Below are 7,444 nucleotides of genomic sequence, written 5' to 3' on the forward strand. Positions count from 1 at the left end.
CCCCTCTCAGGACCACACCTGGAGAGCTTCCTGTACTCTACCAGTCTCGGCTATGGGAGGGAGAGTCAAGCAGAGGCATACTCATTCTGTTCCTAGTTTGGGCAGTGGCTAGTGAGTGGAAGGCAATCTGCTACAAGTCAAAACTCCCCTGTGCTGGGCAGGAGTGGTATAGGAGAGAGTCGAGAGTGGAGACTCAAGTTTACTGCACCGAAGAAGGCAGTGGTAAGCCACTTCGGTATTTTTACCAAGAAAACTCTATGGACACACAACCAGAACGATTGCAGATGGAGGCAGGGCATTCTGGGAGAGATGTGTCCATGGAGTCGCTATGGGCCGAAGATGACTCGACAGCATAAGACAAGACAATAATGGCTTGAGCCCATGGTCATTGCCCGACTGCCCAGTAAGGGATGGATCCGATTTATATTTATCCTGCTGTAATTTCCAATGTTGTAATGATCAGAGCTTTGATCAAATGCAGTGCGAAGAAGGAAGAGATGATAAAATTGCTGTCTGTTTCCCCCAGGTACCTAACAAGATGACTTAGTTCCAAAGCTAAGCGATACAGTATTCCTTGATGTGCTCCTTCTCTCAACCCACACCCACAGTCCCAACCAGAGCGGGTACTCAGACAGAGGCTGCCCCTTGTTGTGTGTCATGTTTGTCTCATGATCCCTATGAAGCTTCTGCTGGAAAAGAGCCACTTCTTTTTTTGATTTCAGTGCACCGTGCTGGTCTGTCTATGGCAATCAACTCCTTATTTTGAGGTAGGAAAGAATGTAAGAAAAGCCCGGCAAATGTATCACCTCTTAAACATATGGAATACTGCAAATTTAACGCTAGCTATACAAAATGAAACCTCACCTTCTTTGATCTTCAGTGGCAAAAAGCGAGCTGGTGTAAATCAAAAGAACACTTCTTTAATCCCTTATCATACTGATGCAAAAACCATGTAAAGTAATTATAAACCTCCAAGACTGTTAATATTGAACTCAATAAAAAACTCAATAAAAATAGAAATAAAACAGCCACTCCTAATCTCTTAACTAGCAAATAGCAAAAATCAGTACAAAAAAGAATATGAAACTCAAAGCAAATTTGTTATATAAAAAATAGAACAGCAGGTTCCCCACCTCTTAGATAGCAAAAAAAAGAACAAGAAACTTGGCCTTTTTCTTAGCAAATAGCAAAATTGATGCAAAATATGAACCAATCTATAATATCATGTGCTACTTTTATCATACCAGAAGCAGCATGGCTCCGTGGAAAGAGCATGGGCTTGGGAGTCGGAGGTCTTGGGTTCTAATCCCGGCTCCCTCACATGTCTGCTGTGTGACCTTGGGCAAATCACTTAACTTCTCTGGGCCTCAGTTACATCTGTAAAATGGGGATTAAGACTGTGAGCCCCATGTGGGACAACATGATCACCTTGTATCCCCCCCCCCACAGTGCTTAGAACAGTACTTTTCACATAGTAAGAGCTTAACAAATGCCATCATTATTATATTTTAACATTGTCATATTGGATTAATTTGTAACATCATTGCTCTTCATCACACTGTTATTGTACAGCGTATCTTTCTTCTCTCGTTTAGCTTGGGAGCCCTGGGTGGGACAGTGTCTGATATAATTAGCTTGTATTTTCCCCAGCACTTAGCACATAGTAAGCCCTTAATGAACACCATTACTATTACCACAGCTAGCTCTGATGTTGGTCCAGAGGAAAGACCACTGGTCCAGAAATCAGGAGACCTAGGTTCTAGTCCCAGTTCTGTCTGCTGAAGCTATGCTGTCTGTGGTGAAGGTTTCTGAGCAAAGAACCACCTAGAGCATTCTGGGAGGGGCACAGGCCCAGCAGGAACCCTGAAAAATAATTGGCCAATGTGGGTGGCCAAGACCACAGTGGTTACTTAGGCAATTGCCCGCTGGATCACGGGCCAGTATCAGCAGTACGCTGCAGTCATTTTGGCCATAAGTGGGTCCTCACAAAGAAAACCTTCATTTGAATTTTGTGATGTGCCATCCCCTGCTCACCTACTCATTCTTTGCACTCCATGCCCCAGTAGAGGGTGAAAGTCGGGTTCTGCAAACCACTAGCACTGTCATTCATTCATTCATTCAATCGTATTTACTGAGCGCTTACTGTGTACAGAGCACTGTACTAAGTGCTTGGAAAGTACAATTCGGCAACAGATCGAGGCAATCCCTACCGAACAACGGGCTCACAGTCTAGAAGGGGGAGACAGACAATGAAACAAAACAAGTAGACAGGCAGGTAATCTATTCCTTCCTGCTGGTTCTCAGTCCTGCAGATTGAGAACTGGGGCTTGTCCATCATTCCTGATGGGAGACTCCATCATCATCACTATTAGAGAAGCAGTGTGGCTTAGTGGAAAGAGGCTTTGGAGTCAGAGGTCATGGGTTCAGATCCCGGCTCTGCCAGTTGTCAGCAGTGTGACTTTGGGCAAGTCACTTAACTTCTCTGTGCCTCAGTTTCCTCATCTGGAAAATGGGGGTTAAGACTGTGAGCCCCCCGTGGGACAACCTGATCACCCCAGTGCTTAGAACAGTGCTTTGCACATAATAAGCATTTAATAAATGCCATTATTATTATTATTACCACTACTACTACTATTGTTACTACTACAGTTACTGCTACAATATGTGTGTTACTGATGGTAAGATCCTATCCATCATCATCATAATAAAAATTGTGGTATTTGTTAAGCACATAATAATAATAATAACTGTGGTATTTATTAAGCGCTTACTTTGTGCCAGGCACTTTACCATGCACTGGGGGGAGGGCAGGGAATACAAGCCATTTGCATTGGACACAGTCCCTGTCCCACATCGGGCTCACAACCTTAATCCCCATTTTACAGATGAGGTAACTGAGGCCCAGAGAAGTGAAGTGACTTGCCCAAGGTCACACAGCAGAGAAGTGGCAGAGCCAGGATTAGAACCCATGACCTTCTGACTCCCTGTCCAGTGCTCTATCCACTAGGCTATGCTGCTTCTGAGGGAGGCTGAAAACACCAACGCATGACCAATATTTCCTACCACAGAGTCAGCAGTTACTTAGACCCTTGCTGTACCAATGAGTTTGTCCCACACAGGGCTTACCTTTGTTTTTGAACCTTCCTCTTAGTATCCAGATCATCACAAAGCCATTGCTTAAGGGGAGCAGACCTGCTCACAATCACTGTGTGCAAGGCTGGTCTATCTACTGCAATGGTCTCCCAATAGTCCACTGCTATGTCACATTGTTGGAGCCTTCGCTTTGCTATGTCTTTATATCATTTATCCTGTCCCCCTGGCACATATGTGCTTTCTTTCAGTTCGCCATCTAACAGCTGCTTAGATACCCTGCTGTCCTCCATTCTCCACCCATGTCCTGCCCAGCAGAATTCTGTTGCTGTGAGCCCTGATTCAAAGTTAGCCAGCTGACTGCATTCCGGGACCTCACTGTTCTGCCATTTGATGCTGAATGTGGTTCATAGATGGTGCTGATGAAATGCCTCTACAAGTTGGATGTGTTTTCTGAAATAGGTCCAGGATTCATGGCTTCTTCCTCTCTACTCTCCTAGTGATGTCACTGGCGCCAACCACTATTGGCTCTAAATTGCAACTCTGATTCCTTCCTAAGGATATGTAATGCAGTTAGAAGCTAACGTGTTAGAAGCTGTCACCCAAGTGTATAAGAGTGGATGGAACCCAGGGACTTTAACCATGGCCTAGTGGAAAGGGTACGAGCCTGGGTGTCAGAGGACCTGGGTTCTAATTCCACCTCCACCACTTGCCTGCCGTGTGACTTTGGGCAAGTCACTTAAGTTCTCTGGGCCTTAGTTTCCTCATTCATACAGTGGTGATTCAATATCTATTCTCCCTCCCCTTTAGACTGTGAGCCCCATGTGGGACAGGGACTGTGTCCAACTTGATTACGCTGTATCAACCCAGCACTTAATACATTTCTTGGCAGATAGTAAACACTTAACGAGTATTATTATTATTATTATTATTATTATTATTATTATTATTATTATCACCAAATTCTTGATCTGCCCATCTCACTGTTTCCTGCCTAGCCCACCCATTGGTTGGGGATTGTGTATCTCTCTTACTTTCTGTCTCTCCAAGCGTCTTTCTCTCCCACTGTTCCTTGAGCACTCTTCCTTCACACTGTTGGGGGATTAATGTGATTCCATAAAACTTTAACGAGGACATTTTAATATCTGTTTGTATGATGCCTTTTATAGCTAATGTTCAGCTTAATCTCCCTAATTAATATAAACCTCACAATTACCTAGGCTGTGGTTAATAACTAAACACACAGGATCTGTCCACCTGCCTTCTCTAGTATCCATCTGCCTGTGCTTAATGGATTTGTTTATTTTGCTGTGATTAATCGGTGATTAGATTTGTATACAGCAATAAAGCAATCAGGAGAAATATGCTTGAATATGCTCATTTATTTTAGTTCTAATTATATTGATTTTCAGTACATTGGTAATTGGCTGGGTTTTTCTTGAGCTTTTGCTTATGGCTGGGAACTCAGCAACGATCATCTCTGCTGCCTGGTTGCTTTTTGGTGAGTTTCTTTGTCATTAAAGAATGTGAGGGGCAAGGCACTGGGGTTGGAGATAAGGGTGCCAACAGGGGGATCTTTTCTCAGTCACGCCTAGCCAGCTGCTTGCACACTGTTCTTCGGAATGGATTATTTGTAAAAATTTGAGAGACTAGGAAACCATCTCCATGGGCTCAAGGCATGAATGCCACCTTGGTGCCACCTTATGGCAAGGCAATTTTCTTTATTTGGGTTTATCACATCATTAGAAAAGTATTATTCCATGGCTAATAATAATGATAATGATGATGTTTGTTAAGCGCTTACTACGTGCAAAGCACTGTTCTAAACGCTGGAGAGGAAACAAGGTGATCAGGTTGTCCCACATGGGGCTCACAGTCTTAATCCCCATTTTACATATGAGGTAACTGAGGCACAGAGAAGTTAAGTGACTTGCCCAAGGTCACACAGCTGACAGTTGGCGGAGCTGGGATTTGAACTCATGACCTCTGACTCCCAAACCCGGGCTCTTTCCACTGAGCCATGCTGCTCCATAGTATTCCTCTTTCCATTTCCCCATTCCTTCAGGGCTGTCTTTGAGTTTTCTCAACGCTCTCCTCAGCAAACTATTTTTTAATGGTATTTGTTATGCGCTGGAGTAAATACAAGTTAATTAGTATGACGGAATGGAAAGAGCACAGGCTTGGGAGTCAGAAGGTCATGGGTTCTGGGTCCGGCTCCACCACTTGTCTGCCTTGTAACCTTGGGCAAGTCACTTAACTTCTCTGTGCCTCAGTTACCTCATCTGTAAAATGGAGATTGAGCCCCATGATCACCTGTCTACTTGTTTGTTTTTTTTTGGTCTGTCTCCCCCTTCTAGACTGTGAGCCCATTGTTGGGTAGGGACCGTCTCTATATGTTGCCAATTTGTACTCCCCAAGCGCTTAGTACAGGCTTGGGAGTCAGAAGGTCATGGGTTCTGGGTCCAGCTCCACCACTTGTCTGCCTTGTAAGCTTGGGCAAGTCACTTAACTTCTCTGTTCCTCAGTCACCTCATCTGTAAAATGGAGATTGAGACCCATGATCACCTGTCTACTTGTTTTTCTTTTTTTTGGTCTGTCTCCCCCTTCTAGACTGTGAGCCCGTTGTTGGGTAGGGACCGTCTCTATATGTTGCCAATTTGTACTTCCCAAGCGCTTAGTACAGTGCTCTGCATGGAGTAAGCGCTCAATAAATATGATTGATTGATTGAATGAATGAATGAATGAATGTGGGACAGGGACTGTGTCCAACCCAATTTGCTTGTATCCACCCGAGCACTTAGTACAGTGCCTGGAACATAGCAAGCACTTAACAAATTCCACAATCCTTCTTCTTCTTATTATTATTACTATTAATTAGGATGGAGATTCCCTATCCAATATAGGACTCACAGTCTAAATAGGAGGGAGAAATGTATTGAATCCCCTTTGTTAGTTGAGGAAACTGAGGCCCAGAGAAGTTAAGTGAGTCATCCAAGATCACACAGCAGGCAACTGGCAGAGTTGGAATTAGAACCCAGGTTCTCTGACTCTCAGGCCCATGCTCTTTCCACTAGGCTACACTGCTTCCTGCTTTGCTCAATCTGTGCTTTATTCTGAAATCACTTGGGTTTTCTCCCACAAGATTTGGCTCCGTATTGCAAGCTTGTTATGGAGAGTACCGTACTCTCTCAAGTGCTCAGTACAGTGTTCTGCACATAGTAAGCCCTCAATAAATACCACTGATTGACTGTTTACCTTCATCTGGGTGTTTGGCATTTTGTCCTGAAAATGTCCAGTAACCATTTTTGCGTATTATCATTCCCAAAACTTTGTCCCCAACTCCTCTGCCCAATTCATCCAACTCAGAAAGCAAATGTTCCTTTAGACTGTAAGCATGTTGTGGGCAGGGAACGTGAATACCAATTTTGTTGTATTGTGCTCTCCCAAGCGCTTAGTACAGTGCTTTGCATACAGTAAGCACTCAATAAATACCATTGATTGATTGATTGATTCTTGTATTTCATTATCCTTACACCCTCCTCTTGGACCCTTTTTGCCTTGATGATTTTTGTCCCTATTTTCTCCTTTTTGTTCTCTTTAACCTCTAGTTTTTGATTCTCCCTGCAATGCCTCTCGGATAGCATCTTTGTATTCCCCCTTGACCCTAATCTCATCTTGGTTAAATTTGCCAAAATATCTTGTATCTCTTCTTTGGGAGACCCTTACCTTCAAAATTTTATGCTTGGGCTTCTTTATGGTTCCTCTAGATAAGCTTTGTCTTCCTTTGAGATCAAAATCCCTTTTTACTCTTCCCTATTGAATTCATCTTTTTTTTATTCCACCTCTTTCCCATAACTGGCCAGATGACCCACTCTTTTCCTTCTCCTAGTAGATGGGACAAGTTTTCCCACCGCTTTTCTAAAGCAGGAGATGGAAGCTCCACTTCCATTCTTCTTCTTTTCTTACTTTCTGAAATGAAAATACATAGGTGTCAAAACATTCACTGGTATACCAGTCCTAATCCTCACTGCCACCTCCAAATCAATCAATCATTATTTATTGAGCATTGTGCACAGAACACTATACTAAGCACTTGGGAGAATATAACCTAATAATATAATAAACACATTTCCTGCCCACAATAAACTTACAGTATAGAGGGGGAGACTGACATTATTTTTTTTTTTAATGGTATTTGCTAAGTGCTTACAATGTGCCAGGCACTGTACTACCTGCTGAGGTAGATACAAGCTAATCAGGTTGGACACAGTCCCTGTCCCACATGGGGCCCACAGTCTTAATCCCCATTTTACAGATGAGGTAACTGAGGCACAGAGAAGTTAAGTGACTTGCC

General features: G+C 43.4%; 1 non-coding gene across 1 annotated transcript; it reads left to right on the plus strand.

Moving 5' to 3' along the window:
- Positions 1-138, plus strand: LOC119920482. Its single transcript, XR_005448224.1, has one exon. It is a non-coding gene; the product is annotated as a small nucleolar RNA SNORA7 (small nucleolar RNA).
- The last annotated feature ends 7,306 nt before the right edge of the window (positions 139-7,444 follow it).

This window comes from Tachyglossus aculeatus, chromosome X1 (assembly GCF_015852505.1).
Source record: "Tachyglossus aculeatus isolate mTacAcu1 chromosome X1, mTacAcu1.pri, whole genome shotgun sequence".
NCBI classification, from domain to species: domain Eukaryota; kingdom Metazoa; phylum Chordata; class Mammalia; order Monotremata; family Tachyglossidae; genus Tachyglossus; species Tachyglossus aculeatus.